This window comes from Mesocricetus auratus, unplaced genomic scaffold (genome assembly GCF_017639785.1).
Source record: "Mesocricetus auratus isolate SY011 unplaced genomic scaffold, BCM_Maur_2.0 Super-Scaffold_100676, whole genome shotgun sequence".
In the NCBI taxonomy this organism is placed as follows: Eukaryota; Metazoa; Chordata; class Mammalia; order Rodentia; family Cricetidae; genus Mesocricetus; species Mesocricetus auratus.
In genome coordinates, this window is record NW_024429266.1 from 110,435,560 (window position 1) to 110,449,555 (window position 13,996).

At 46.5% G+C, this 13,996-nt stretch overlaps 1 long non-coding RNA gene across 1 annotated transcript; it reads right to left on the reverse strand.

Annotated features, from left to right (window-relative positions):
* Nucleotides 1-226: 226 nt before the first annotated feature.
* LOC121137232 lies at nucleotides 227-13,533 on the reverse strand. The gene is made up of 3 exons (XR_005874470.1): nucleotides 13,427-13,533; nucleotides 3,273-3,477; nucleotides 227-1,449 (listed from the first exon to the last, which is right to left on the reverse strand). It is a non-coding gene; the product is annotated as an uncharacterized LOC121137232 (long non-coding RNA).
* Between the last annotated feature and the right edge of the window lie 463 nt (nucleotides 13,534-13,996).

A 13,996-nucleotide genomic window follows, 5' to 3' on the forward strand; every position in this document is an offset into this window, starting at 1 on the left:
AGAAGCTTCCAGCCTTGCTGTGGGAATGTCAGCTGGGACCTCAACCTCACGACCCTGACAACCGTTTTGTGTAACCCAGCTGTCCTCAGACTCATGTAGCTGAACCTCTGATCTTCCTGCCGCTGCCTCAAGGTACTAGCATAGCTATGGTGTCCCTCCATGCCTGGCTTTTCCACGCCTGGTTTGCTTTCTCACTAAAACCAATCGACAAACAAACAAAAAGGTATTTCAATTCAGAAAGAAGCAGAGAAATTATTCTGAATATGAAATTTACACATCTGGGAAAAATAACACATTCCATCTCCGCATTTATGATTTCAGACATAACTCACAACAATAAGCTATCCTTGTTATCCTCCTTGTTACCCTCCAAGTCACTGTGATGAGACTTAGGGTTACCCCACAGCCCCAGTTCTCAGGGTTCTCTCTGCATGCCGGTCCTCCTGCTGTCTTGTTCTCACATGCTGGTGGGCCGCATTTCACCGCCAGTATTGGCCCTATGGCTTCTTTGTATGGCCTCCACCTCCTGAGACACTTTGCATTTGACTTTCCTTCCCTGGAGCCTCTTTGTCCTTGAGGGGTAGGACCTGGAGTCTGGAAAATACTCATGAAAGTGCTGGCTCTCTTCTGGGGCATCAGGCACAAATGCCCCCAGTGTGACATAATAACATCATATAGCCAGGGATGGCTGCAACTGAGCCTGGGGTGGTGTTTCAGCCTGCATGAGTCTACCATCCCCCAGCCTTCCTGGTAGTGGGTTAGCTTAAGGCCAAATGTTTGCACAAATCCAAAGTGTGCAGCTCAACACCCATTACTTCTGACCCTGACTTCAACCCAGAGCACACCCAGTTACCCTAGAGTCCCCAGAAACCCCTTCTCCCTGCCCTACACAGGAATCGCAGGGTCACAGATGAAACACTGCAAGTTTTTTCCTCTTGGTCTCTCAATCATGCAATGTCTCAGGATGGCAGACGCTCATCTGTCTCTGTGGCTGTGATGCTTTCATGGTGAGGTCTCAGACCCCAGCATGGACAGCTAGGAGCATCCCATCAGCACAGCCTGATCCAGTGCCTGCGGATGGCTGTACTCGAACACTTACTGGCTCATGCAAAAAACGTTCACTTCTGCCTTGCAAGAAGCCAGTGAGAGGTCCCAGAAGCAGACATTTGCTCCATTTCCTGTGTTTCTGACAGACATTGAGGATTGGAAGAGGAGAGACACGCTGAAATTCCAGAACTCCTGATTCTGGCACCTTGCATTTGCCTACTCGCAGAATCTGGAGACTTTGCCATTTTGCTGTCCAGCTGTGGGTGGCACTGAAGCTGTGTGGAGGCTCAGATTTCACCAAGATTTGTCTGTGTGGGTGTTTGTTTTGCCACTTCCTCTTGTAAAGACAGAGCCAAAGATGGTGCCTCAGACACTGTATTAGAGAGAGAGCTCAAATCCAAGCTGTTTAAAGCAGAAAGTGGATGGTATCAGAAGATGTCACCCTGAGAGGCCCCCAGTCCCCGTCCTGTTTCCATGGTCACGTTGCCAGGACACTTCATGCGTGTTTCTGGCATCTGCTTTTCTCTGAATGACCTGGGAGCCAGTGAAGCCACGCCTTCACTACTGGTTATGCTGTGAACTGACCAATTTGTCCTGGTACACAGTGGCATGCTCACCCCTATTCTCAGAACTTCTATGGATACAGTTCAAAAGCAGCATGGTGTTTGTCCTGTGTACTGACACTGCCGTGTTCAGTTCTGCCATGCCATCTAGGACACCCTCGGGTGAATTCCTGAAGAGAACGCCTCCATGAGCCACCATGCTGGTTTTGACAACTCAGGAGAGGGCAGCTAGGACCAAGTGCCCCATATGTGACACATAATGGCCCCCGCCATCTTTCTTTCCATCCCATCCACTGTATTCTAAAGTTTCCCAAGTGGACCTGAGCCAACATCTGTGTAAACACACCATTTTAAAGGAATAAATTAATGACAAGGTGATCACCTTGCACAGCATCTTTGGATAGTCATAAAATCCAACAAGAATTGGCTGTGTGCGTGAGCATTCTATTTTATATTTGGGACTCCAGATTTTTCAGCTATGAGATAAGAATCACATTAGGGCTCACATACACACCCCAATAGGCTTTATGTGAATCAGTGAGCTCACAAAAGAAATGTGCTTTAAAGCAATCCTGCAGGCAGCCAGAATCCAGGAGACACTAGTCATTTTCACTAACACTGATGTTTGTTGGCTAAACAAAACTTCAAATCTACAGGGGACATTGCACAACTCTGAGCCACTATGTCACATACAGACCTCACTGTCTAGGCTCTGTTGGTTTAAGGACACCCTCTCCCAACTCCTGAACACTCATCACTAAAGTACTAGGTGCTACCTTAAAGAACAACTTTGATGCGACATCTCGTGTTCTTAAGATCTTTTTGGCACTGGTAACGTTTCTGAGTTGAATCACGAAGAATTCATAGAAACAGACTAAGTTTGTTCAACTCCTTCTCATCATTCCCAAATCATTTGATGCTCTACAAAATAAAGTTCATGATTTACTGTCTTCATTTGTCTCATTCCATGGTTGGGAAGCCGGGAAGGAAGAGAACGGGAGGCAGTAAGTGTTGGTTGGCTATGCTGAGAGTAAACTGACCCTTCCTCTTCCCTTACTCTGGCCGCCCCCTCCCAGAATGGCAGCCACATTAAAGCCCTCTTCTGTTTTTTTTTTTTTTATCAAATTCCTACTGTGAGCCAAACACAACCGATCCTGCTTACTTTTTAATTTTTGCCTCTTTTACCTCCAACCTAAAGCAATGTTTAGACTGTCACAATTTGGAATTGCTTGATAAATGTCAGATGTCAGATATTTGGAGCTGACCAAATACTTTCTTGTGCATCCATTAACCTGGCCTCTCAGTTGTGTGTGCAAATGCGTTTAGATATGCCATTTCTAAAGAAGCCCCTTTCAGAAGAGGTATGCAGTTCTGTTGTGTTTGAGGCTCTCGTGGACTGGAGCCGTGATAAACCTTCTTCATTGATCTTTTTATTCTACAGCCCATGAAAGAGAATGCTAGACTCTTCCATTATTTCCCTTCCTCCTCTCCCATCCCTCCTCTCCATCCACCCCAGCCTCTTAAAACAGTCATTAGAGGCAAACAGAGGACCACACTTCTGCCTTTTAATTGGGTGTTTAACGGGACAGTGTTTGAAAGCAATTAATGGGGAAAAACATTTTTGTCCTGTTTTATCAATTGGTCTTCAAGAAAAACGCTTACCAAGGTAGCGATTCTGTGCGAGCCAGAACACTGCTGTCCTTTTCAGTTTTTCCCATGTCACAACTTATTCATTTAATTCAGCTCTCCAAAATTACTGCCGTGCCAATTATCTCTGTGTGTGGAAAATGAGTTCAGCTCCTTCAGCTCTCCCTTCATCTGACGCCCGCTTTTAGCTTTTCTTCTGTGCCTGAGTAATGTGCGAATCCTGAAAAAGGGAAGGGTCTTCAAAAGCACGTGAAGTGGCCGGAATGGCTTCTTGGTACCTGTGAAGGGTCCCCTCGAAGCAGCTTAGGGGACAAAGGCAGGTTGCGTCTGGCAGGGGTTTATTTTGTCCACATGATCCATTTCACACGCACCCAGGCGCCTGATGAATGGAGGATTAGCACACGTTTTCGCCTTATTGAAACGAGTGATTCAAAGCAAACAAATAGGGCCAACTGGTTAGAATATGAAATTAAAGATTCTCTAAGTCCCTTTGTGGTCCTGCAAGTCACAGTCACACTCAACTGAAAAGTATGCAGATAGACACACAAATACCATGTGATTGCGTCTGGTTGGCCAGAGAGGGTTGGCTTGCACATTGGAAACACAAAGCAAATTGTGTCCCTGTTACAGAATCTGCCCTCCCTCCCAGGAAGATGGTGTTTGCAGCTCATCATCAAGAGGCAACTTGGTCTACTGTTCAATTCTGTAACATCAAATTTAAGTTTTTAATTATCATCCTGAGTATACGTTTTATGTTTAACAAATGGAGACTAATACTGAGGATGTCATCAGTTGCATATCTGGTAACTTTGTGGGACACAAGAATTTCTTCCTGGCTGTTTTGAACTAACTCATCGTCCTGGACTCACTGTATCAAGAAACAGTGACTCGCAAGAAGATCATAAATGCTCACGTCTTTTCCTGTCCGTTCCCCCAATGAGCTCAGCTTCTTTTTCATACTTATTGTATTCTCACCAATGCTTTGTAATGTGTCTAATGGTAGTCTTTCTGTGGACTTGAACTCTGAGCATTTTTACACTCAGAAGCGATAAAGAACAATCCTGGGGGGCGCCTGCAATAGTTTTTTCAGGAGAAATCTAGCTCCTCTCTCTAGGAGGGTGTGCTTTTAATTCTATCCTGTTGGGCCTCATAAAATATTCTTTTTTGTTTCATTTCAGTGTCATTAAGAATATAAATTGGTTAAAAAAGTTAGAAGCTTTCCAAACCAACACACACACACACACACACACACACACACACACACACTGCTGCAGCCACAGCCCCTGAACTTACTTTGTCTGCCAGCATGAAGCTTACTGCGGACTACTTCATTCAGTAGTTTCAGGCCGTCATGTCCACATCTGTCTTTAATAACGACCTACTCATTACTGAGCATGCTTCCCAAGTGTGTGCAGAATGTGGGCTCAGCTTCCTCCCAGCCCTGTGCTATCCAGCACAGCTTCAATAAACAAAAACAAATGAGGGAAGGAGAAATGACAGTTCCTATTAAGACTTTTTATTGTCGTTGAAATGAGAAATTGTTCAGAGGAATAAAATGTTATTGATTTATTCAGACTACCTTCGAGTTCCTTAAAGATGCACGGCACAGAATTAATTGAGGAAACAAAGAATGAGAAAAAATAATACCCTCTTTTGGAAACTAATAACTCAGGGGCAGAGAACAGACCCACAGATTTAAATGTGTTCCACACAGTGTTGGATTGCTGGCTTGACATTCAGCAGAAAGGGAGGTTCAGTGAGCTGACACCCAGCCTGCAGAGACGCTCTTCAGGAGGGAGACTGGGATGTGCTGTGTCTGATAAGAACCCACAGGTGGAGAGGTAGAGGAGGGAGCTTAGGGAGTGACGAGGGCTGAATGGAGCCTGAGAGATGTGAAGGACCTGCCCTCTCTGAGTCCCTGCACCTCAGTGCAGCAGGAGGGTCAGCAGGGACCTGGAAGTACAGTCTCAGTGGGGGGGGGGGGGGGGGAACAGCCCGCACGTGAGTGTGGAGCACAGTCCAGGGGAGATGCAGATCACAACAACGACCTCTCAGGAAAGTGGCCCAGGATCTCCAGGCTGTGCAGGTCAGACCTGAGTTAAATCTCAAGGACAGCAGGCAGGGGTTAGGGATTCATGTGGACCGGGGTTGAGCCGAGTTTGCATGTGGGGGATGTGTGCATGGACTGGTACTGTCTTTCCCCATCACCTCCTGTTCAGACAGCCCTGGTGCCTCCTCACCTGCCTTCCATCCCACACCCACAGTTAATTCAAGTGATTGTCTTGGGACTCACATTACATATTACATAATTGCCTTACATTTTTGAGTGGTGTGTCTTCTTTTTATCTTTTGGGAAAGTCTGCATTGGATGATGGACTTAGGAAAAGATGGGGTGAGTTTAAGTAGGGAATTTATTGGGCATAAAAACATGCAGTGCCAGCCCCGTTGTTGTTGCTTTAGTAGTTTGAGATCCATGGAAACAGGGGGATCAACTATAAATACAGCAGGCTGTGTGAATTCCCAAGGTGCTCCAAAGCAACAAAATTACAGTAAATAGAAGAACTCTTAGCACGCCTGTTTTAATAGACACATCTAATGGGAAGAGATAAAATGAGTAATTACATCTTTGAAAAGCAATCTACACAGTTGGGTTTTCAGCTGTCCACGCCACTTTAAAAAGAAATTTAGAAATGTATGGAGACCAGAGTTTGGGTCCTCAGAACCCACAGAAATGTCAAGTGGGTGAGACAGCCTGCTTGTAATATCAGAGCTATGGAGGCAAAGAAAAGGAATCCCCAAAGCAAGCCAGCTTGCTAGACTACCATGTCAGTGAGCTTTGATTTCAAGGAGAGACCTTACTTCAGAGGAAGATACCTGACATCAACTTCTGGTCTCCATGTGCACACACATATGTGAATATATATGCACACACATAGACACAGCACCACCACCCCCACACATGAATATGCATGCACACCACACACACACACTCGTGCATGAACGTGGCATTACTCACTATCTATCAGAAGCTACTGAAGCCTGACTAAAGCATCACTTGTCTTAAGTACTGTTGACCTATTTTACTCAAGGATATCTTTGATACTGCTAGGATACCCTGTGAGCAAACAGGACGTTGCTGACATCGGGAGTTCCCACCAACAGGACAGTAATCGTCCGTGCTGACATCACTCTCCAAGCCATAAGCTGGAATCTCAAACTGAAGACCCACCGAGAAAAGGTATTCCCTAGCAGGTGGTGAGGAAGTGTAGGTTTCTCCAGGCCAGCCTGAAGATGACCCTGGAATTAATTTCAAGTCCTCGGTGTTTGAAAGTGACTCTGTCATCCACCTGTTTTGACACTAGCCTGCATCCTGCTCAGAGCTGACCTGCATGTTTTCCTACTTGTTCGTCTTACTCTGCCATTATTAATGTCAGCGTCAGACACAGTGAGAGATGCTCCCTACTAGTGAGGAGAGTGTGGTGCTTCCTAAACCCACCCCTGAGCAGTAAGCACTCCAGGCAGACCTGTGTGCAATGTACACTTGATGGGGTTAGAACCACCCAAAAGACAGCTCTGGGCGTGTCTGGAGGACCTTTCCAGCAGTTTAACTGAGGTGGGAAGGGGAAGATCTACCCTGAATGTAGGAGACACTATCTGTGCACTGGGGCTGCACAGAAAGGGAAGAGGGAACGTGTGAGCTGAGTACGGCGTTCAGCTCTCTCCTTCCCGACGGTGGACGTGATGTCACCGGCCGCCCAGCTTCCCACCCTGACCACTGCATCTCCCCTGCCTCCCACAATGGCCAACGCCTGCAGACTCTAACCCCAGGGAAACCCTTCCTTGTGCTGCGTCTGTCTGGTAACTTGTCGCAGCGTCAATGAATGCGATTCACACGATAACCAGGGGAGGAGTGGTATTGGAGACCACAGTTTCAAACTGAGCCGTGAGGTCATCTCCACAAGGGTGAGGGCATGGAGGCACGGCCACAGGTGGGATGTGAGTGCTACCAGCTTGTGTAGCCAGGAGTGCTGCACTCTTTTTTTTTTTTTTTTGGTTTTACGAGACAGGGTTTCTCTGTATTGTTTTGGAGGCTGTCGGTCCAGCCTGGCCTCGAACTCACAGAGATCTGCCTGCCTCTGCCTCCCCAGTGCTGGGATTAAAGGCGTGCGCCACCACCGCCCGGCTCGAGTGCTGCACTCTTACCCTATTTGCAACTCATAGATTGCATGGGGTATCTCTTGATACAACTGTCAGTGTGAAAGGCCAGAACCGGAACGTTAGAGCCAAGGTCCTTTAAATGCATAGTGGATCTAACACGGAGACGCCCTCACAGGGTACGGTGAAGAGCTGAAGGTGTACTTTGCTAGGAGAAGGCACCACTCTTCAGATGGACTTGGGGAGGTCTACCTGGAGAGAACCTTGCTGGAACTTTAAAGGAGGAATTGTGTGCTATAAGGAGGCAAGGGGAGCCCTGAGGAGTGGAGAGCCTGGGGAGAACAGCAGCCATGGAGGTAACCCAGGGGCACTGCAGAAAGTGGGGTCATGCTCCTCAGCCAAACAGTGCCCACACAGCTGGGAAGAGTACACATCAAATGCCAGCTCAGGCCTGGGCAGCAGACGGCAGGGTCTCTCTGAGGCTCCGAAGGCGGGTCTCCTCCCCCGGTGTGTCCACCTGGGAACTGCCCACCTGTGTTTGGAAGACTCAGTCCCATTACAAGGGTAGGAGGCTCAGAGAACCGTACTCAGAAAAACGCAAATGCACAGCGCATTCTCCCGAGCCAGCTCAGAACCCAGAGCACAGAAAGGACCTGCACTTTGGGCGCCGTGCTCTGAATAGTTCCCGGCACACAGAATTGATACTGAGCAGATCCTCAGGTTACCAGTCTCCTTAAGAGCGTTTGTATAGCCAGATGTGCCCAGAGCTGCTCTATTGGGTCATTTCTCCCCCTAAGGATCCAGAGGGTATTTCAGTCCCCCTCTCAAAGGAGGGAAGATTGCTAACTTCTCAGGGGCACGGGGTGCAAGTGGGAAGCTCCCAAGTACTGTAGCTGGGGAGAATTTTCCAACATAGCAAACCACCCCAACAATTCTCTAGGTGCATATGTGAGAGAAGTTTTCTTCAATTTCTTTAGTACTTATGAAATGGTTTACATTTCATTTTGGTCAATCTATGGCCTTCTAGTGGTCTAAGAATTTATCCATCCTGCTTGTAGAAACTTGGGCACATAAATTGTTTCGATTTATTTGGAGGTGTTCTCATGTGGCCTACTCTGGCCTCTATGGTCACAATGTAGCCAGAGATGCCAACTCCTGATCCTCCTGTCTCCACCCCCTCCCCCAGTGCCAGAGTTTCTTCTGCCTTGCCTGGCTTGGTCTTACTCTTCATAACACTCTTTGTTTCCTTGTGTCAGGGTCTGGAGGGGTGGCTTCTCCTTTCTGTATCAAGTTAACTGCTCCTATCCTTTGTTTTTTCTGGAACTCTCCTTTCTTTGTAGTTTCCTCTCATCTCCCAGTTGCTTGAGCTGCCTTTTGTCTTTTAAAAAAAATGTTGCCTGTATGCGTGCAAATGTGCCACATGCGTGTAGGTGCCAGAGAAGGCCAGAACAGGGCATTGGATCCCTTGGAACTAGAGTCACATGGTCGTGAGCCATTTGAGTGCTGGGGACCAAAGGCAAGGACTCAGGAGGATCAGGGAACACTCTTAACCGCTGAGCTATCTCTCTCTATCCCCCTTTTCTGCTCTTAACAGCATTCCGCGTTTGTCTCCTCATGACAGTTCCCACTCCCGTGTGTCCAAGTTCCCAGTCCTTTCTCCTGCTGTATGTGTTCCACCAATGGACCCTTCCCAGGCATCTCTCCATCTCAGACATGACAGGCTTCGTGTCTAGACGTTCTGCATTGGTATCCGTCTATCCCTGGTGCTGCTACTTGGCTTTCTGGGCCTTTGAGAAGTGGCTTTGATGTCCCTGCTGTGCTGTGCCATCCCTTTCAGATTAGAACGGGCTGATTGTTCTCGTCACTGTGTGTAGTCGGCTCTCCTGCTCACCTCTACTGAGCAGCACGCATTGACCATCACCTTGCTGGTGCTGGTCCTGTATTTCTCCACCCCTGTCCCACCACTTCCCTTTTTCTCTGTTTGTTTACAGGTAGTGTCTCATATAAGCCAGGCTGGCCTCAAGCTCACTATGTACCTGAGTATGGCTTTTAGCTTCTGCCTCCATCTCCCAAGTTCTAGAATTGCAAACATGTAGCACCAGGCTTGGTTTATGTCTGCTGGAGATCAAACCGAGTGTGCCACGCATGCTAGACAAGTGTCCTACCATCTGAGCTGCATCCCCAGACTGTTTTGATATGTCCGTGAATCCTCTTGAACTGTGGACAGAGGCCACTGGAAAGGTACCCCTTACTGACAACCTGGTTCCTGGTCCTTCATATTCCTTAAGGAGTCCATTCTTGGTCCATCTGGTCTGCTTGGGATCAAATGATCTGGCTTACACTGGACAAGGAGCAGGAGGGGATTCAAGGTTGGGCCAATACAAGCTCACTCCAATACTAATGGCTAGGCCTAGAACTTCTAGCTGTCCTGAGATACATTCCTCTGACTGTCTCTGTGGTTTTCCTGGCACCATAGTCTAGAGCTCAGAGCAAGGGGAGAGAAATAGGCATAATTGTAAAAACACCCCATCTCCATGGATTGCTCCCATATTCCAGGTCTGACTCCCACCTCTTATGACTACCACTGTCTGCCCAGTGGGGTCGGGTGGCACTGGTCACTGTGGACTGCTTACCCATCAACTCTTATCTCACCCTGTGTCCCCTGCACTGGCTTGGGCAGAAGGCACAGCCAACCCCATTTGCCCTTTTCAACCAGACTTGTTTTTTTTTTCTTTTGCAGACAACTTAATTATTTAACTGCATGACTCTCTTGAATTGTAATTCTAAACTTTTATTCATGATCTGACTCCAATTGGCAATCAGTGAGTAGAAAGTGTTCCAATTAGAAAAATCAAATTAATTCTTTTTTAAATAAGAAGGAAAAACTACTTATTCTATACTCCTGGGAAGTAGAAATTAGGTAGAAGTCTTAAAAGGGACAATTATATCTCCTTCATTTGTATCATTCTCTCTCTCCTTTCTTTTCCTCCTGTGTTCTCTGCTCCCCAAGCCACAGAACATCCTGAGGAAGGAGTCACTCCACATGGAACACACCCAACCAAGTTTCTTTCACAGCTCCTTCCCTGAGTGGCCACAGGCTAGAACACCAACTCTATGAAGTCAGGAAGCTGATGGTGGGGTTGAGAAGACCGTAGAGGCTGCCTCATAGAGACCTCACCCAGGTCTGACAGGGTGGGGGAAGGTGAAGGCCATGCTCTCCCTCTCCCATGTCCTATTTCCAGGTTCTGTTTGTGTCTAGCTGTGAGTGGGTTTCCCTTTACCAGGTGCCATTCTTTTAAAATGGGGGGGTGATAAAAAATGTTGTTATTCTGCTCAGAGACAAGCAGTTGCTAAGAATTCAGGGAGAGCTGTAATTATCTCAGTCAGGTATCACATTACACAAAAATCATCTTTTCAACTTCACAACTGTATCCAGGAAGAGAAAAGACTCTAATCCAGGTATACACCTGGAATCCCAGGACATGGGAGACTGAGTCAGAAGAATCACTAAGAGTTTGGGTCCAGCGTGGGCTACAGTGTAGTGAGTGCCAGGTCAGCTTAGGCTATAGCTTGAGACTCCCAGAAAGAGGGAGAGGGAAGAAGAGAAGGGAGGGGAGCACTGAGTAGAGAAGGCCAACATCTTGACTCCAGTCACAGTCACTGCAAGTAGCAAGTGCTCTGGAGTGTTCGGTCACGGCTCATGGCAACAATTCTCCTGGCCTCATTTCTGCAGTCTTCTGGTAGCTTTGGTCCCAGACCAACATGAAATCACCATTTGGGTGAACATTTGTGAACTCATTTTTGGCTTAGCTGCCAATGATGCTGTCTCATCTAAGTACCTGATGACCTAACATGTAGAACTAACACAGTGGATTGCATCTTAAACCATCCTAAAACCTGATAAATGAGTTGAAAATATGGCAAGAGGCTATCTTAGCAACAGGGGTCTTGGAGACATAGGAAGCTAGGCATTCGATATTCTCCTTCTTCAGGGAAAGGCACTGAACAGGAATACCAGAGTCATTGGCATTAATGACAACAACCGAGTTTTCCAGGATCATGAAAACCTGAGATAACTTGTAGATGAAGAAAGAATACTTGGAGAAAGGCGAGAGGCAGGAGAGACAAAGAACAATTAAATACAAGGTATGACTCCTCCTAAATGTAGTGAGAGCAAAGACACTCACTTTCTTATTCCTTGGACCCTCCCTAAGAAGGCATTTTTGGGGGAAGTTCCATGCTGATGGGCTGTCAGCAGGCAGGCTTCTTGCTTGTGTTGGGCTGAGATACTGAAGATTCTCATGGTGGCTTAGCATGGTGATAGCAGGCAGACAGACACAGGTCCAGAAACAGCACCTTGAACTCACTTGGCACTCTTAACCCTGAAAAATTATTTTCCAGCTTCCAAACTCCTGCCCCCTAGGCACAGATCTAAAGACCCCTGACACTTTTAGTGTCTAACCAGGGCAGATAGTCTCAAAGCTGGAGTCTCCCTCACCATACTAATTCTCAGTACTTCTTGTCTCCCTCATCACTAAGGCCCTCAAAAGTCATCTAGAATTCGCCCTTACTGTATCACCTCCCATCACTTGCTGGTCTCTCCCTTGATTAAATTAGGAATCCCTGGTTTCTGTATTTGCTGAGGAGTCTCATTATCTTGCTTAGCCCCATTGAAATGCAGGAAAACAATTTCGCCTCCTCTAAGACATGCATGTCCAAGAATCTATTTTGTTGGGTCACAGGAAAAGAGGTTCACAAAAAAAAACGCAAACCAGCAAAGGGGGTTGTGGGTGCTCATCAGAGGGCCATACACAAAGGAGGATGCTCTCTGGATTGTGAAGTGGGCCCATGGTTAAGACAAAAGCCCACAAGTTAAAGGGAGAAGAGAGGACCAATCAGGATAGAGCACAGGGAACATGGTGGCTGGCACAGTGTAGAGATGGTGTCTAGGACACAGGCTGCTTCCTCACATGTCCAGGAGCCAAGAACTCATCTTACTGTTCTAGAGTATTAGTCGAAGCTCTTCTTGCAAGTGGAAAACAATGCAAGACTTTATACAAAAAAAGTGAACAGCACCATAGAAAACGCATGGGTAAAATGCTAGACAAGCTTCACCTGACCAGGAATACCACTGAGAGGAGGACACTATGAAAGTCAAACATGCACAGGAGGAAAATGGTGCCAGTAGGAGTGTGGCATCCAGGAGGGACAGACAAAGATGAGCCATCAGGCAACCGCTGAAACTTGGTGAGAACCAAGTAAAAAGCCAGCAACTGAGGTTAAAATGATAGTATCCTGATTAATCCAAACAAGGCATAAGATGGAAGAAAAACTGTGCAGAGTAGAGGTGGGTCGTACGAAACAAATGAGATGGAGGACTAGAACCCACAGGGGCAGTAACTACATGAAAACGTCCACCATGGGATGGAATACTGAGGCCAGAAATAAGCTCTGACATATACGGCTAGTTGATAAAGGTACAAGGCAATTCAGTGAGGAGAGGCCAGCCTCGAACAAACAGTTATGAGAAAACTAAGTATCCACACACAGAAGATTAAACTCAATCCGTTGCCCATGCACTGCATAAAACTTAACTTGCATGGAACAAAGTCTGAACAAAAAATAGTGAAAGAGAAGAACATGGGAAAAACCTTCACAACATTGGGTTTGTTAATGACTTCTTGGATGTGACACCAAGAACACCAAATAAAAGAAAATATAGGTAAATTAGGATCCATGAAAGGTAAATTATTTACAAGACAGCTCACAGAGACAGAGAAAATATTTACAAATTATACATCTGGCAAGATATTAACATCCAGAATAAGTAAAGAATCTTATAGCTCAATAATAATAATCATCATCTTATAGATCAATAATAATAATAATAACAATCCTCAGTTTAAAATAGGCAAATGACTTTAATAGACATTTCTCTAAAGATACACAAACAGCTTATAAATACATTGCTAATCATCAGGGAAATGCAAATGCCAAACCGTAATGAAACTTACTTTACAGCTGCTGGGGTGCTAGCATAGGCACTGTTAATGGAACAACCTGCAACGGGAAACAATGAGAAGCCGTTAAGATTGCTGGTGAGAATGTGAAAGGGTGCAGCCTCTGTGGGCAACCGCTCATCCGCTCCCTGGGAAACCAAGAGTGGACTTTCTACCCGAGTCTGCAGTCATGCTTCCGTGTACGCTTCCAGGCCTGATAGCAGGGACTCAAGTAGATATTTGCATACCAGTCTCCATATCCGCCAAGCAAATAACCCAAATCAACAGATGAAGAGATGCACAGAATGTGCTGCGTCTATACAATATCGCAAGCATTGTTTCCACAGCTATGTAAAGGGCCATCCCGAGGCGTGAGTTTCCCACATGCCTCTTGCAACTCTGCAACTAGGAAAGGAGACAGATATATGAAACAAGCTAGAGGGCCCCTGTGATCTTAAGGAACAACTTTCTGTGTCGTGTGCCACACTGCTGTTCCTCTTGTCACCTTTCCACTCTAGTGGCTGGAGGTAAATCATGGGCCCTGCCTACCATCAAGACGTGAGCTCCAGGAGGCAGGAATCATGG